A 19349-nucleotide genomic window follows, 5' to 3' on the forward strand; every position below is an offset into this window, starting at 1 on the left:
GGCATGCTGCATCCAAGCTGCCGCATGGAGCTACACATGGCAGTGAAAAGTGGGGAGGCAGTGAGGACAGGATCTGGCAGCAGGGAGGCAGAGGGACACAACACTGCTAAAAATAGCAGTGTAGACGTGGGAAGCACTGCTTGGGCATGTAGACACCCTTGCAGGGTTCAGGTGTATAGGGCTCTTTATTGTACTCTACCCATTGAGGCAGTGCTTCACCATGTACACTGCTATTTATATCTAAACTAGCTGGATGGACTCTACACTCTACAGTTCATGATTAACAAAATGAAAAAGGCCCATGATCTCCTCCAGTTGTGGTGGTTTCTGCAAACTAATAGGCATAAAAAGTAGTAAAAACTTATCTTTGTCACTAGAGTCAGCAAACTCTGGGTATGCACAGGGAGCTACTAATGAAGTTGGTTGTGATCATGTGGAAGAATGACTGCACTGATGGGAGATTTGCCCCAAAAGGCTAGTGTGCATGTAACACCGACAGACCCCGGTCCGTGGCGGGCAGGATTGAACCTAGGACCGCTGGAGTTTAGTGTATGAGCCTCTACTGCATGAGCTAAAAGCCATATGACTCTTAGTTAAGGCTGTAGGAGACTCATTAATCTCTCTTTAAGTGGTCTCGGTGCCACTAGATGGGACAGAGCACCACACCCAGGAGGTGTGTAGGTTACATACGAAAGATTCCGGATTCTATTCCAGCTCTGCTACTGCCACTCTGCCTCAGTTTATCTATATAATAGGTATCATTAAATTACTGTTCCTTCCTCAGAAGGGAGCCATGAGAATTAATGTTAATGGTTCTAAAAAGCTTTGTGAGCCTAACAGAAATCTACTGTATACATGCAAAGTATGAACCAAATCCTAATACAGTGCACAGGCCAAGTAAACAGGCTAGGGAGTCTGAAGTGTTGGGATTATCACCAAACATAGTGCAAAAGAAGCCAGATTGCCTCCCATCTCAATGCTTTTCTACATCTGTAAAGGGGGGAGGGCATAAGAGGGAGGAGTGGCTCCTATATGCTAATTGAGTTCACCCCCAGACATACATCACACATAGGTTCTATCAGACACAGAGCCAGTTTCCCTACTGGTATAACTGCTAGAGCAGTGGTCTCCAACCTTTTTACACACAAGATCACTTTTTGAATTTAAGTGTGACTCAGGATCTACCCCACTCCTTCCCTGAGGCCCCACCCCGCTCACTTCATCCCTCCTCCCTCCGTCGCTCGCTCTCCCCCACCTGCACCAGACTGGGGGAGGGGGTTGGGGTGTGGGGTCTGGGCTGGGGCCAAGGGGTTTGGAGTGTGGGAGGAGGCTCTAGGCTGAGCCTGGGGCAGGAGTGCAGGAGGGGGTGAGGGGTGCAAGCTGTGGGAGGGAGTTTGGGTGCAGGAGGGGGCTTCGGGCTAGGGCAGAGTGTTGGGGCATAGGAGGGGGTATGGGGTGCTGGCTCTGAGAGGGGGCTCAGGGTTGGGGCAGGGGGTTGGAGTACAGGAGGGGATGCGGCAGAGAGTTTGGGGTGCTGGGTCCAGGAGGGGGCTCAGGTGTGGGAGGGATGTGGGCTCCCGCCGGGTGGTATTTACCTGGGGCAGCTCCCAGTCAGCAGTGCAGCGGGGCTAAGGTAGGCTCCCTGCGTGTCCTGGCCCCACACCGCTCCTGGAAGCGGCCATCATGCCCCTGCGGCCCCTGGGGCAGGGGCAGCACGTGGCTCCACACGCTGCTCCTCTCTGCAGGATCCACCCCTGCAGCTCCCATTGGCTGCAGTTCCCTGTTCCCAGCCAATTGGAGCCGTGGGGGCGGTGCTTGCATGCAGGAGCAGCACATGGAGACCCCTGCTCCCCCCTCTCCACTGGGGCCTCAGGGGCTGCTGGCTGCTTCTGGGAGCAGCACGTGGCCAGGGCAGACCAGGAGCCAGCCTTAGCCCTGCTGTGCCGCCAGATTTTTAGCGGCCGGAGATCACGATCAACTGGCAGAGGCTCCAGGATCGACCAGTCGATTGCGATCAACCAGTTGGTGACCTCTGTCCTAGAGGTTTGTGTGTCTTGAAACCCACAGATCTGACCATCACCACATTTTCAGGGTATAATAATGGATTTGTGAGATGGCCTTTCATGGTTTTTATTCCCTTAACAGGAGCTTTCTAAGAACTCCAGTCCTATTGCTACCCAGAGATAGAAACAAGACAGACAAACATCCAAACATACTTTTTTCACTGAGGAAAGCGAGGCAAATGAACAGCCATTAGCATAAATCTGAGCTATGCTGTTTCTATATAATAATCTATAACCACTCAATAAAATACAGCCTAAAACAAAACCATATGAATACATCAAAACCAGAGTAGCTTCTATGCAGTGCACTTAAAGGCCCCACCCGTGCATCAAGAGGGACAGCTCTCATAGTAAGGAGTACTTGTGGCACCTTAGAGACTAACCAATTTATTTGAGCATGAGCTTTCGTGAGCTACAGCTCACTTCATCAGATGCATACTGTGGAAACTGCAGAAGACATTATATACACAGAGACCATGAAACAATACCTCCTCCCACCCCACTCTCCTGCTGGTGATAGCTTATCTAAAGTGATCATCAAGTTGGGACATTTCCAGCACAAATCCAGGTTTTAGTGGTCACTTTGGATGGGCTATTACCAGCAGGAGAATGAGTTTGGGGGGGGGGGGGGCGGGGCGGAGGGTGAGAAAACCTAGATTTGTGCTGCAAATGGCCCAACTTGATGATCACTTTAGATAAGCTATCACCAGCAGGAGAGTGGGGTGGGAGGAGGTATTGTTTCATGGTCTCTGTGTATATAATGTCTTCTGCAGTTTCCACAGTATGCATCTGATGAAGTGAGCTGTAGCTCACGAAAGCTCATGCTCAAATAAATTGGTTAGTCTCTAAGGTGCCAGTAGTACTCCTTTTCTTTTTGCGAATACAGACTAACATGGCTGTTACTCTGAAAGCTCTCATAGTGGAGCTGGGAGATAATGTGTGAGATGATTTATACATTGTTCCCTTGCTGAATACAAACTAAATCTGCTCTTAAGAAAACTCTCTTGTTCAGGATGAATAGCCAAAGAAAGCAAGTTATTTTGCCAGCACTTGCTTGCAGTGGTGGGGTAAAGGGTGCGTGGTACCATTATCAGAATGGAATTTTCAATCAATGACAAGAGCAAACAAATTAGTCGAGTGTTTCCTTGACACATTCTCATTTTCTTTGGTTTAATACAGGTAGACTCCACAGGACTTTGGCTGATGGTACTGATGCCAAAGACCCTGATCCAAAAACCACTGAACTCAACTGAAAGAGATTCACATTGGCTTCAGTGGGCTTTGAATTAGGTCTATAGTGAATGCGGGTAGCTGAATGTGTGTCATCTACTCTTTTCCCAGCCATCACATGTTGATTAGGGGGGTGTTTGGAGGTAGGAGGCTAGTGTTTATTTTATAGGAATCTATTTTGACATTGATCTATATGACCCGTGAAGGGTATTCAGAAATGGGACCTCTGGGTAATTACACCATGCATGACACCGATGTGGCCAGAGACTTTGGTGTTGGACACAATTTATAAGTTAAAATGAAACTCTGTACAGTGTGCTGCATTAAATTTCATTTCCCAAGAGGCAACATCCTTCGGACAAAATACAGATGGCCTTTCATGAGGCCGTTTGTTAATCTGCTCTGAATATCTAATTGCACCCACCTTGTTCATCATATTACCATATGTGTGATGAGTTTACGCTGGGAGATACATGGGCCTAATCCGGCCAAGGAGCAGAGTGCCCCTTGACTCCAATGAGAGTAAAGCAATATACACCTTGAAGGAGAAGTTTGACCCCCCCAGTGGTGGGGAAGGGGGACAACAGATTGGCCAAGCATATGCACACATTGCAAATTGTCAGATGACTGCTATGGGGAAATCACGTCCTTGCTCAAAGTTGCTTGAGCCTGACCTTTAAGAGTGTACTTCAGTTAAAGCAGACCAAATTCTGCCAATTTTTGCCTCACAGCAGTTTCACAAAAACCTGCTGCCAGATGCAAGTCAGATCTGTTTGGGTGTATTGCAGTTCACTTTGCTCTTGTTCTCACTGAGATTGAGGACACCTGAATAAAAAATACTGTGGGCCTCATTCTCAAGTCCAGCTGAGATTCACCTTGTTTCAACCCAGAGGCGGATGCATTTCAGTGGCTGGTAAGGTGACCCCTATCTGTACACTCTGCAAAGCGCGTTAGGGTCATTCAGGATGAAAGATGCTATAAAAATGTAAGGTCGTATCTTCTTATTTCCATTTGCTATTTCTTGAATTCCTCGCAGTCAAATTCAAAGCCCTTATGCTTTTGAAGAGTTAGGCTATGTCTACGTGGCAGCTTATGTTGGAATAACTTATGTTGCCCAAGGGTGTGAATATTTCAAACACATCCCACGCAACATAAGCTACACCCACATGAGTGCCAGTGTGGACAGCAACATAGTTTCTGCCACTCTTGGGGGCTGGAGTAGTTAAGCCAATGGAAGAGCTCTCTCCCGTTGTCTTAGAGCAGCTACATTCGAGAACTTACAATGGTGCAGCTGTACCGCTGTAAATGCTCTAGAGTAGCCAGGCTCTTAGTAATGTACACAGCACATTCTCTGATATGTGCAATACCATTATGGCACTCCTTACTCTCAAACACTGACAACATATTGATGCAGTTAAGAATAATAAACTATGGATTCTCATACGAGAACTGGAGACATTTAATTTCAGTTCATATTCTTACACAGTGAATTAACCCTATAAGAATATTATTCATTTAATCTTTTTCCTGGAGAAATGTTTTTATGTTCAGACTGGTCCTGTAGTTATGGATATGCCATTGATTTCTTGTTCATCTAACAAAATGGGTTTTTTTCCTTCTATGCACAGCAATTAACTAATACAGGTGGTGGAGAACAATATGGAACAAGATCATTCCTATTTTTCTTCAGCCGTTATAGTATTTGCATTTACACTATATTATGCCAAAGTTCTCAACATGTTTTACAAACATTAATGATTTCTACCTGTGAGACAGAAATGTATTATCCTCCCATTACTGATAGGAAAGATGAGGCACAAGGGAATTAAATGATTGCACAAAATCTGCGGCAGATCCAAACAGAGCCCAGAACTCCTGACTCCCAACCCTGTGATTTAAGCCACAAAATCATCCTTTATTTCTTGGCCCCAATCCGTCCCTCCTCCCTGCCCCCACCATTAAAAACCTCCATAAAATAGAACAAACATGCTAATGTACTCTGTTGGTTTCTGCACACATAACATCCTTCTTCGTATTATACTGTGTTTTGATGACACAATCTAACATCACATATTGTATCATCAGAGTTGGCCTTGATTTGAGGCACTTGAAATGGGAACGCACACACTATTTTGGCCCTTTTTTCTTGTGAAGATAATTTTGAAAACAAAGTGACAAACCAATCACTAGATATGAAAGAAAAGGCAGACAGGCTCCACTTCTGCAGCTAGAGTGGAGGGGGTAAAGCAGAACCTGATGGTTACACACACATTTATGTTGAGTCCTTTACATTTTGGACGAATCATCTTTCTAAAATACAAAATCCCTAGGATATCATTGCACCACTGCACAGGGCTGAGAAATGGCAACAGTTTCATTGGGAAGGGGTTGGGGAGAAGGGAATTGTTTTGCAAGCCCATAAAAAAAGTGTTCACGTTGTCTACATGGCTCAGAAGAGGATCTCATAGGGCAGAGTTAAGCTCACACATTCCATATATTAACTAGAATTTCCTGCTTCTGGAGGGTTTGATCCTGCACCCTTTGTAAAACTCCCATTGACTTCTGTGGGACAGGATTAGGCATGAGTGCATAATTGTGTTATCTTAAGGTTGCGTTGCTGGGTTTTGTATTTAATTTCTTAGCTTTTTTTTTTTTTAAGTAAAAAAAATGGGGAAAAACCCCACTTCATTCTAAGACTTTCAAACACCACCAGCTCACTAAAAATTACCAAGGGACCTTCTACTGTATGTTGCATAAGCTAGAACCATTTGGCTTAGGTATATTCTGAACCCAGGTATCACTGACCCAAGCTGCCAGAACACTAAGCCACAGGGATCATTTTGATTTTAGAAATTGCATGTTAAAAGGCTAGAGTTTGGAATTTCAAACTTATCTGATATCCGGTTAGTCATCACTGTAGTATGCAGCAAAATGCATTCCCTCTGAGCAGATTGTGTGCTAATACTATGTCAAATAAAGCAGTCATTATTATTCATAATCCTTAGGCTAAATCAGTTCCCTGAGACATCCCAATGAAGCAACCATCCCAATTCATCATGCCCCAAGTAGAATACACTGAATTATATTTTACATTTATATAGCATCTTTCATCTTAGAGAAAGCTATAGTCTAAGTCACATACATATACCACCATGAACTAAAGCATCCTCTGTGGGTGAAGACAGCAGCTGTAGCAACTTGCATGAAACTTGGAGGGAGGAGCACAGGTTGTAGGAGAGAAGAGTCGGGAGAAGGCATCAGGAACTTAGTCTGTAGGCACAATGCTCGCTGAGGTTGTAGTATCTCTAACCAGATCATTTAATAGACAGTCAGTTTAGTTTTAGAAACATGGAATCCTCTCACGTTATGACCCAGCATGCAGTACATAAAACAGCAACAGTACACAGTATGCTGTACATCAGTGGTGGGAGAGAGGAAGTTTTCATATGACAACCCGTTGGCCTAGTCCGAAGTTATTTCATAATTGCCAACTTCAAGGTTTCTTGCATCTGCCTCTGATGCATCTGGTACTGGCCACTGTCAGAGAGAAGCTGCCAGACTAGATAAACCACTGGTCTGATCCACTATGACAATTCACATGTGCCTATGGAAAAAATATCCCTTCTTCAAAAGAGTTGCTTACACATCCATTTTACACTTCCTAATGACTCATTATTCTAAACTCTGGCCTCACAATTTCAAGCAGCGGAACTTTTGAACGTTTTGTATTTTCCACAATATTTCGCACTGTAACCTACCATCTGACGTGATGAGTCATCCCTCAACTAAAGCTTGCTTAAACCACATCTGGTGATGAGCCATTCCTGCACTAGGCTCCGGCCAATCCACAAGGCTGGAGCTGGTCTGTTGGCTTTCAGAGCAAGTATATAAGCCTCGCAGGAGAAAGAGCAACTCAGTCTGCACAATGTCACCTCATGGCTTGGAACTCTCTCCTGCCTGATGGTGGTGACGGACACCATAGGCCTTAGCTTGCTCCAGCCCTGGCTCCCAGCCCCACTCCTGCTTTTTTCTGAACCCGCTCTTGACTCTGGCTTCTATTCCTGGCCCCGCTGCACTGCACTGACCACTAGGCCTGACTGTACTGCTCCAACTAATAGGCCTGACCCACCATGCCTCAACTGCTGACACTGTGACCATTTCATAACCTATTTCTCCTAGACTGGTAAGAACATACGGGGCCTGATCCAAAGCCCATTAAAGTCAATCGGAATCTTTCCACTGACTTCAGTGCGCTCAATCCCAAGACCATAGTACTAGCTAACAAAAGTAAAACTGTGACAGGTACCAAAGGTAGTCTGCTCCCTACATTCATTAGAAAGGGGATGAAAGTAAACATAATCTATTAAAGTTAGCAAGCTCAAGATCAAGTTCTTGTAGCTAAAGATATGAACAGTCCTCTTGTTGCTAAAAGTGATATCTGAGATGAGAGGGAAAATCTTGGAAGGAGCATTAAACTGAAAACCATTACCGAAGTGTATTCACCAGTCAGGTTAACAACCCCGGGCTTGAAAGGTACTTAAAAGAGACATGAGCAGTCACCCTCAAGACTTAAGGCAACCTCTTCGGTTAAATAAGTGCTCCCCCTCAGTATCAGCTCAAGCTGGGGAAGCTAATGAGCCAACCAATGAACCAAATTTGGCAAGGAATCCTGGTCACGTGCCACCTGAGGAATATTGCTCTAAGAAGAAGCGGAGATTTTGTTCCATTACAGTTTAGACAGAAGATCCTTGATACCCAGAATTTAGGTAGCCTCTCTTTTTGTTTTCAAAGCAGGTGGTCCAAGGGTGGTGAGTTTTAGTGACAGCCCAGACACGTTTTCCTTGCTTTTCTTGCTGAGTTTCCGTGTTTTCACATGATATACTAGAAACTAATTTTTTCCTGCGTTTTGTAATTAGCCTTGATTTGCTGTGGTTCTAGGAAGTAAACAGGAAACTTTCAACAATCACCACTACAGGTCGAGTAATATCTATAACAACTATTTCAGTGGTACTTTCAAAAACATATTGCATCTTCTTTACACGTTAGTTTTTTTTTAATCTGGGGGGGTTCATTCCCTCCTCTACTACTCAGATATATAAACACAATTCACACTTGCATGCATCTCCCTGCAGAAAATACTAGTATTCCTGCTACCTACACAGTAAAAAGTAATAATAAATAATAATAAGGTGCTTTAGTCTTAGAATTAGGCACATGCAGTAATTATTGTATAAGTTATTATTCACCATCCACTTGCACACTATGTGTATAAAAAATGTTTTGATTAAATGTATTGAACTACAGTGCCAGCCTTAATTTAAATATTTAGAAAAATGGGGTATTGAATTTCCAAGGATCTTTTTTTAATTAGAACCAAAATAGTTGCAAAAAAGAAGAGGTTAAAGGCAAATATGAATTCTAGGTGTTTTGGCAATGCAATAGCAAGTAACTAGAACTTTATCAGTTTATATTTAAAATTGATTACAGGGGTTTGTCTTATTTGTACTTTATTCTTTTCAGTGAAAGTACTTTGCAATAAAGTATGTGGCATCACCAGCTTTTGGGAATTGTATCATGAATCTCATAATATTTGATGTTTTTCTTAAAGCTCCAGCTCCAGGAGGCAAGTGATTATGTGATAATCTCAGCTTTCATTACATCAGGAAAGTAATACTTAGATTGTCTTGTGTAGGGTGAGACAATGTGATTACAGGCACTGTGGTTTATCCTGGCAATCATCATTTGGGTTTGGAGCAGTCGTGTTTTGTTTTAGGTGGAAATGATTGTGCCTATTAAACTATTTACAATGGGTATTCTGCTATCTTGATCACTTTTAAAGGGTTTATGAACCATTGGTGTGCACTTGGGTCACATTTTTGCTTTTGTCTGCCCTAACTGTTGCAGGCAAAAGCAAAAATGTGACCCAAGTGCACGCCAATTGTTCATAAACCCTTTAAAAATGTTCTTATGTTCTAAATTGACCCCTTCACTAAAAATAAAGCCCATCATCCCTCCAAAAGAAAATACCCAGCAGCTGAAGCAGGTGATCAATCAGTGCAAACCAAGCACCAGGATCAGAGTTTACCAAATGCCCTAAAGTTTCAGCCTATCCCTTGCCTCTTCCCCACCCAACAGCCTGTGTGCATACCAGTGGCTATGATCCACTTCCTCAGGATACCTCCCCCGCCCTCTGCAGTCTCTCTCTCTCTCTCTCTCTCTTCCTTCCACCCAGCTTCCCTTCCTGTTTGGAACTCCTGTTCTCCTAAATCATACGGTCCTCTTTGGACCCAGCCATTGCTCCTGTCCAGCTGTGACAATTTTAAGCTGAGTGAAAATGTTTTCAAATTAGTAAAACACTGCAGACTTGAGCTATAGTTACACCAGGCCAGACATTCTGGATTACACAGTGTGAGGGTGGCTCTCTGAAGTCGATCAGCACCCGGGGGAGGCATCAGGTTGTGGGTAGTTTTCTAAGGAAAGGGGATTGCAGCTATGGACAGTAGAAGCAGCTGGTAAGGGAGGAAGAAAGATAAATCCCTCCTACTGTAGGTAAATTGCCTTGTTGACTCAAGCAAAGACAGCTGTGTGGAAGGAAGGGAGATGATTGGCAGAAAAAGGCTAAAACATTTTAAATTGAACTTTTGGGAAAGCATGAATATTGTTAGAATAAAAATCCTAAACATTGGGGTTTGTCTGATTCTTTCAGAACCCCAAGAAGTTTTTGAAACTCACCCCATCACTACTTTAGCCATTGTTAGTTTAAGATACACATACCGCCATGGGTCATCTGCAAAGCTATGGACATCTGTTTGAGGTCAGAACAGTTTCAGAGTTTCAGTTCTTGCATAACCCACTGCCAGGTGTTATCAGCAGAAACAAGAGCTGGGTTCAGATATCTAGGGGCTCCTTTTAAAATTCTAACCAATATCATCGACTCAAGCTCCCACACAGAAGCCAGGTAAATGAAATACTTTTCGGGGCACCTTAAAAACAATACTTATGGACACAAAGTGTCTATGTATGAAGCTTTTTGAGGAGAAGGGACACAATCATCTTGGGGAAAAACACAGTAAAGCTATAATAAAATCCTAATTTGTACCTGCAGCTGCATGACACACCGCTACGCTTATTATCTTATTTAGGCCATAAAAATATTTTGTTTGAGGATTTTTTTAAACTTGGTTTGCTCATCTCTAATTGTACCCATATACTCTCTCTATATATAGTTTTGTTGTTGTTCTGTTTTCTAAACACACACACTAACTAAAAAAAACATACCCATGGTATCTTTGGCAGTAATCCTTTAACTTAGTTTCCCCACCCCCAATATGAACATCCTATAAAGCAATGTACCTTTAATAGTCACATTCCTCCTATTTAGTGAAATCCTAGAGTTCATGTAGGTCTGTCTCTAGCACCTAGGGGACGGGCTGCCTGGTCAGGTACTGAGGCTCCACTACCGAAGGGGATTTCAGTTTTACGGGCACTGGGTTGGGGTCCCCTCACCAGAGTTGGGTCAGCTCTGTTGCTGCCCTGTGTAGCTGCAGCAAACAGTCACCTCTGGACATTAACCCCCTGTCGCAAAGCCACCTCTTCACAGTGTTCAGTAGAGAGAGATCAATGCTACAGAGCAAACTTGAACAGAACCCTTACCACCTGAGAAGCACTCACGCCAGAAAATCGGAGTCCCTTTCTCTGACATGTCACGCTGGACGGATGTTTAGGTTAGGGCAAACCATCAGCCAGGGCATATTTGGTGCAGTTTTTCCTCCCCCTTTGTTCCCCAACAAGGATAATATTTCATTACCCTTTCACCCAAAACTAAAATTAATTTTAACCCAAAACTGAACATTTTTACATAACAAAATGCAAATGAGGCTCAGTTTCTTCCCCCACCACCACCACCGATCGCCAGTGGATGGTAGCAGAGAGCTCCTTCCCCTATGGAGCCTCTGTCCTCCTGGCATTCTGAGGCAGCTCTGCGTTGCTCTTTCCCCTGTTCACCAATGAATAGCAGTAGCAAGCTCCCTGCCTTCTAGAGCTTTCAGACTCAGGACTTACATTTGTCAAAAGCTAATTCAGACCTTCTGAAGCCGTCTTCATTTCCTTGACTTTCACCCTCCCTGCTTCCACCCAAGCAGATATTTTCCCTTCTTTAACCACTCTCCTTCCCTTACCAGTTCCCCTGATCTGACCCAAGGCCCCAGTTCTTCCTCTTCCAGCACAATCAAGTCTACCATCCTAGACCCAGTGATTTACACACCTCTTTCAGGGTAGGGACCAGTACCAGGGTCTCCCACATCCCAGGTGAATGACCTAACCACCAAGCTATTGGCTGTTCTGAGGTACGTCTCTCATTCCTTTAGACCAAAAATTCCATCCTGGATCCTGAGAAACCTTTCCTGATGAACGTTTCCTCAAAACTGATATGTTTCTGGAAAAGGTTTCCGTTTTGACAAATCGGCATGTTCTTCCAAACACGTTTTGTCAAAAAGTTCCCAGGCACTCTACCTCTGACTTCAGGGAAGCACCAAAGATTTGTAGAAAACAATAAGCAAAGGGTACCAGATTTGCTGAGACCACCCATAGAATTTTCTAGGTATCATTAGCACAAGTGGTAGGTGAAAAATCCCAGATTGCAGTGGTGTGACATGGGTACCTGCATTATCTTATTTAGACCCTAAAAATATTTTGTTTCAGGACAGTTGTTTTAAAACAAAAGTTAGTTTGCTCATCTCTAACTGTACCCGTCTAGAAGCCTTACAAATATAAGCTCTGGTCTTATTGTACTGAAATACACATTCACTGTCAGCAAGCACAACAGAATATTTTCTGAAGAATGAAAACATTTACTTTTTTTTTAAACTGCAAAGCTTATTAGAAGTTTCATGTGTTATACAGTTGTATAGCCAGCATTTAAAATAGTGCACCGAGGCTTTTAAAATTAGACCTAGACAAAGCCAGCCCAATTCTTTGGGGGTGATCTTCTGAAAAAAATTTAATTCAGGCCCCCCTACATTCAACCCATCCTGGCCAGTGTATTCATGCTTTGCATAGGACCGGCCTCTGGGAGGGCCAGAGAGACGATCCTTTGAAGGATCCCCAAATTTAACTGACATATCTAAAGACAAGGAAATCTTTAGGCCACCACCAGCTTTCCCTGCCGTAGAAGCAGTTGATTCAGCTACTCGTACTGGCGTCCATGCATAATAGTCAGCATAAAAATGTCAGGGACAGTTCTCCAAATAATTGGGGGGAATGTTAGCTGCTAGTAATATTCACCTGTTGTAATAAACTAGCTGTGTATGTGTACTGCTGCCCTCCAATGGACAGAATTAGAACTGCAAAGATGTGTCATATGTGCTGTACTGCGGGACTGCTATAGTGGAGATTCTTATTAAGTTCAGGTTGTAGGGATCTGTGCCTTTTTTTAAACATACAGGAGGATCCAAGTTCCAAGTCTGTGGCCATGAAGTTCCAAAGAGCCACAGGGCAGAGCAAACAATCATGAAATCGAATGGGACTCTATTCTCTAGGCAAGCTAATCAAAAAGCTAGCAAAAAAAAACAGCTTCCTGGGCTACTTGTCAGGGGCTAGCGTCCAATATTCTGCTCTGGCAGCTTCAGGGCAGGACACCATCCAGAGACAGAACTTGATGGTCTGGTGGATGACACCCTCCTGGCATAAACAAGCAGTGTACACGCACGCTCATCCTGATGGGCCCCTCCGTGGCATTACAGGAAAGCCCCAAATACTCCTCTGTCCTCCAAGAAATTGCCTGGGTGAACAGAAACACCAGCCTTTGGCTGTGGAATCTCAGAAGGCTCAGTCCTCTCTTGCATATTATCTGACGTCTGTATGAAGCCACTGGGAGACTAATCAGTCAGGTCAGGCTGGAACTCCACCAGCACACAGATGCGTATCACCTTTTTGTCAAATGGAACAACAGCATCGCTCAGCTCTCTCAGTTCCCAGCCAAAATCAGCAGCAGGAGGGAGAGCAGCTGGCTATTGCTGAACCCAGGCAAGACTGAAGCCTGAAGACTGAAGGTAAAGGGAAGCACTTTCCATAATCTGTGTCCTTTGCAACACTCCCATCATTAAACTAGCTTGCAGCCATGTGCACCTTTTGGACTCCACAAGGCTACTGGGTGCCCAAGTGGCCTTGTCAGCAACAAATATCCATTTCCACTGGTGACTGGCCATCCTATCAGATACAGACCAGACCAAGCATGGGTCTTCATGCAGTTGTGACCTTCACGCTCTACTACTATTTCAGAAGCTTATAAACTTGGTACAAAATGCAGGCTCCTGTTTGCTTAGCAATATAAACTACTGTGAACATATCACCCTGGTGATCTGCTCTTTGCACTGGCTGCCCACTGAATACAGAATCAAATTCAACATCTGTCCTGATATTGAAAGTCTTTGTGGGATTGGCCCTGGCTGTCAGAGCGATCACCTCTCCCACAGCAACACCAAAATTAGACTCTGGAATTCACTCCTGCACATGGTAAGTATGACTACAGGCTTTGGGATTGCAGAAATTAAATGGGGTGCTCATTTAGTCAATCTAGTTTTCCCACAGTGCGTTCTTCAGACACACAAATACAGATAACAAACCTTCTCACTTTCTCTCATGGGCCCCCACTCCTCCCCACACACACAAAGTTAAAAATAGCCTGTAACTATTAAGTCATTTCTACTACAAGCTGGGAAAGGAGAGATTGTTTCTAGCATTTCTATTGTAGAATGCTTGGAAGGTCCTGGGATCTCAGTGTGTCGGGGCATGACTATCTAGACAGACATTTTTGTTACAGGTTCAATAAATGTAGGAAATGAAGGACTTCCCTACAAAGTCAGCGTGTTTTACTTTCAATCAAATTCTCAATATTCCATTTTTATTCCTGCCTCAATGGGAGAAGGCAAGCGGTTTTAAAAAGGAACTTAACTGCTTCTATCTAGTTTCCCCTCTTTATACAAGGCCCGGGAGAGTTTAGAACTAAAATGCTGTGTTGTCTTGGGCGGCTCACAAATAGTACTTACGCAAGCTGGGAACTGGCTCACAATTACCAGTTCTCCGTTAACTTCTGACCTATTCCTGGACGTCAGATGGGAATGATTATTAGTCTATCCGGTCTGGGGTGAATTTGATCCTGAGCACTAGGACTGAAAAAATTGAAAGTTTATTCCCTTAAAAACTTTACATACTGGATGTTTAAAATTTAACGCTCAACCCTTAAAGCTATATTCCGAGCTCAGAGATGGTAAGAAGCAACATGTTTTTGCTTTAATCCTTTCCAAAAAGACACATTCCATAAATCGTTAGCATCCTTGCCAACCACTCAGTCTCTTAGTGACTCCACCTACTGGCTTTAAAGTAAGCTCCTCTAAAACCAGTGCAACAGTCCTGTGGGTTCAGTTTATATTATTTCCAGATCCGTATAGCTGCAGGCTTCTTTTTAGAGTTGCAAATGATAAGTCATGTCTTTGTTGCCAGCACGTTTTCCCCCCCTTTGTTTAAACGCTGCTCACCAACGCACGTAGTGAAAAGCAGACTACACTAGCTGCAGTGCAGCTGTACATGTGGTAGTGATAGCAGTACAGTATGTATTTTCAGAGGAAAAATCCCTTCTTAGACAAGGCAGCCCCTTAATAAATCCAGTATAAATGCTGCTGCTTAGAAGCATATTCCAGTGCAGCAACAACAACAGTAGCGATGTGTAACATCTATGCAGCACCTTTTATCTCAAAAGGATACCAAAGATGCACACAAAGGATCAGTCATGAGCCAGACTATGCAACCACACAGGAGAGTGCAGGGGCATGTGAGCCACCCCTATTGCAAGGCACAACACAGGGGAAAACAGGTGCCAGGGGCCACTCCTCTTCTTCCTGAGCAGGCGTGCAGGAGGCAGGTGGGTAGGAGTGGGGATGGGGTGGACAGCATAGCAGAAGAGGTCTGGAATGGGAAACGGGGCCCAAGTTGTGACACTATCTGTTGCAATTCAGGCCCTGCCCTTTCTCTTTCTCCTGGCACAGTGCAAGTCTAGCTCTAAGCAGTCAGTTCATCCACCGTTGAAATGCCACCACCTCACGGTGACCGTGTGGTAGCTATCTAACACCGCACTCCTAACCCCCTGAAAAACCCATGGCTTCTCCTGGCTTGAACACTTGACCTGGCACTTTTAACAGGCTTTCCCTGGGAATTTGGAGAGTTGACGTACAACTCATGGGAATCAGCACTGAAGAAAATATTCACCCAAACCTCTAGAGTGACACCACCAAGCTACCCTCAGCTCTGCTCTCATGGGACCAGTTCTGCTCATTTGCACCAGTTTTATGTAATTCTTTGGAATTCAATGAAGTAACTCCAGAAACCAGCCTTAGCTAGAGCAGAGCAATGCCACTCTAAATAGCAAGGAGACAGAACTTTAAAAAAAAAAACATACTTCATCTTCATTGCGGCCTTGGAGCCACATGAATATCAAACCTGTGACTGCAAAGAGGAAGGAGTGTTGGCAGCTCGGACCAGGACTCAGGGTTCTCACAGTTCTACAGCTTCTTTCAGCAGACTATGCTTGGCTCTTTCTATGAAAACACTTTGAAACACAAGCTCTGGTGCCAACCTATGGAGTCACACCCTGACTCTGCAAACAAGTACATAAGTTAAATTAATCACTCAACTATCCACTTAATTGTTTGCACAACTGGGACCTGGGGTGAATGGACCATGTGAGATCAGAATGTAAGAACGGCCATACTGGATCAGACCAAAGGTCCATCTAGCCCAGTATCCTGTCTTCCAACGGTGGCCAGTGCCAGGTGCCCCAGAAGGAATGAACAGAACAAGTAATCACCAAGTGATCCATCCCGTCACCCATTCCCAGTGTCTGGCAAACAGAAGCTAGGGACACCATCCCTGCCCAGCCTGGCTAATGGTCATTGATGGACCTATCCTCCATGAACTTAACTAGTTCTTTTTTGAACCCTGTTATAGTCTTGGCCTTCACAACATCTTCTGGCAAAGAGTTCCACAGGCAGTGATTTGCATGCGTTCAGAAATAGCCTTGGCACTAAAATATTTAAAATCCATTTTCTGATTGCCAGAACTCTCTCACACTTGAGATGTCCCCATCCTCTCCCCCAGACTGTAATGTTAAGAGCCAGTGCTAGGACAAAAGAGATGGCACAGGATTATCAGGCAGTGCAAGAGGAAGGAATGAACCGACAGGGGTCTGGGATAAAAGCACATTAGTTAGCAGGGATAAAGTAAAGTTTCTCTCCACTCACTCCAATGAATTGACAGGATCAGCACCATGGCTGGGGTACCATGATAAATCATGTGGCATACTGTGAAAAGTTATTTTTAATTAAGTAGTACATATAATAAAGAAAAGTCTGGTATGTTCGTTAAAACCCTAATTTAGCAGGACACAAACAAATGCATAAGCACTATGCTGAATAGGGATAACAACATTAAGGATGCACTTAAGTCTAAGCATGTGTCTCAGTGCTTTACTGAGCTGGAGCGTAAGGTGGGGGGGAGGAGGGATCTACCTTAAAAATCATATACATACACACTGCAAGGATCCATCGGGGTAGCACATTGGCAGGCAGATTATGGTAAAAGATTGAAGCTGCATAATTTTTTGCAAGGGAATTCGTGTGTGTGGAGGAGCCTTGCAAGCCTAAATTCCCCCCTGCTGGTGCCTGCAGCCAAATGCTGGAACACTTTTTGGATGAGCCTCTAGCTGGAATAAAGCTATTTCCCTTTTATTTACCTCAAAGGGTGTGTGTGACTCACTTTACTTGGCGGGGGGGACTTGCCTTGGTTACTTCCTGAATGTTTATCTAAAACTCTAGTTATGTGATTAAAATAACCATTTTATAATTCCCAAAACAGAAGGGGCCCAAATTCTGGTCTCTCTGGTGTAAATCCAGAAATAACGGAGCTCAGAACCTTACCCAGGCTATACATTTGTCTATGTACATTTTCACTGGCTGTGCCTCAGCTTGCCCTGGCTAATAGATACTGGGCTGAAAGTTCAATAGCTCTCCTCCTGTATGAAAGCTACTTGAAAAATGACTAAACCTGGGTTAACAGCAAAAATAGGAAGGACAGTGTTATAGTTAAGTAGGCTGTGATGGGCCCTTGGCAATTGGGTTGTACTCCCAGTTCTGCTACAGCAGAGATTTCTGTGCACCCTTGCAGAATTCATTTACACGTGCTCTCTGCCTCAGTTCCCCATACAGAAAATGGGGAAGTGCATCTTTCTTTTCTCCCTCCCTTTGTCTGAGTTTTCTATTTAGATTATAAGTTCCTTGGCTTGACACTGTCTCTTACTGTGTGTAAGTTTAGCATGTGGCACATAAGTCTTGATGGGCAATTGCAGCTGACCTGCTCCCAGAGGTTTCTGTTCTCCTCCCAATGTGAAGATCAGCAAATCTGAGGAACTGTTTTCTTTAGATGTCAAAAGGATTTCTACTTGTAGTAATATTTCCATGCAGTTGCATGTTCAGCCACTAGCTGTTTTAGAAGCTCTAAAGAGGGCATGATTTCCTGATTACAGACAAAAGAAGGAAGCCAGCTTGTTTTGTTCAAAGCTTGTTGCTCTTCTTTCTAGCAAATGGGCTAAGAAGAGCTGTGGCTTCAGATATTAGGAGTTAAAATGAACAAGAAAATCCTTATGTAACAAAGCTGATAAATGTGCCATAAATGTTATGTTTCCTACATGCAACGAGCAAAAACATGTATTTCATTGTAGAGGAAATAATTTAGATTAAAGGAAACAAAGAAGGAACAAATGTAAACTCTTCATGAGAGAGGAAGCAAAATCCACCCTTTGCATTCCCCCCACAGCCCTGCCTCCTAGCAGGCAGGCAGGAGTATACAGTACATACCTAGCACACAACAAAACGAGAGATACACACATCACAGAAAAACTGAAGAGTCATTTCCTGCTCAGTGTCATGCAAGTAGCCCCAATGGAGGTAGGGCATGAAAAGACTCCCAGTGACTTTGGATCAGGCTACGAATGAGCTGGGTTTAACCCTTAAGCTCTTTACTGCCTCCGATTCCAAAGACAAGAAGAAAAATCCCCCACTGCAGCACTGAATGCTACAGTTCATACTTTTTAAAAGGTAAATTCACGGCCAACCCCATAAAGCAAATGGCTACACTGAAACTTAATGACAGTTTGCTTTACCTAAGCTCCAATACACCACACTACATTTTGGTCCTATCTTGCAGTTTAGCTTGTGTTTCAGCTGCTCCCTAATGATGTGATCTGACCTGAAATACTACCGCCAAGCTACTGTTACTATTACCCGTGTCATTTGAAAGCAGCAGAGCTGGACATGAACACTCACTACTTTCTTTATTTAACTAGCTTTTTCAAATATGTTTTGGATGGTCGTCATTTTTTTAAACATGTCTCTGTTCTGACAACAGTATTCTTCTCAGTTCTGAGAACAATGAGGTTTTTTGCCCCTTGTCGTAATGCTGCTGAATGGATTTTCAATCCATTGAATGGAAACACTAATGCACAGCTCTGAAATGGCAACATATCATGCAGAAGGGGGCAGATTTTGCTTTTAAACTGAAACAATGTAAATATTGAAGAGATCTTGTATCTCTTGCATTTTTCAATATATTTATCCCATCCTGCCAGACCTCCTTAGGAAACATTTGACATTTCTATGTGAGCTAGTGCTGGTTCAATTCTCATTTAATGTGCGTTGAGGACAAGCTAATTATGTGTCACCTTTCAGCAGTTCATGGTAGTCTAGCTACAGCAGAGTGATTTTTAATATTATTATTCTGTTTGTCTTACAGTAGCAGCCAAGTTCCCCAGTCCTGGACCAGTACCCCATTGTGCTAGGTGCTGTACAAAACACAGAACAAAGAAACAGTACCTACCATAAGGTGCTTACAACAATATGTAGTGAGGTAACAGGAGCTACAGTCAAGCTCACATCTTCCACATATCACTGCAGATCACTGCGACCACTAGGCCAGTGGTTCTCAACCAGGGATATGGGTACCCCTGGGGGT

Source organism: Eretmochelys imbricata, chromosome 1 (assembly GCF_965152235.1).
Source record: "Eretmochelys imbricata isolate rEreImb1 chromosome 1, rEreImb1.hap1, whole genome shotgun sequence".
Classification (NCBI taxonomy): domain Eukaryota; kingdom Metazoa; phylum Chordata; order Testudines; family Cheloniidae; genus Eretmochelys; species Eretmochelys imbricata.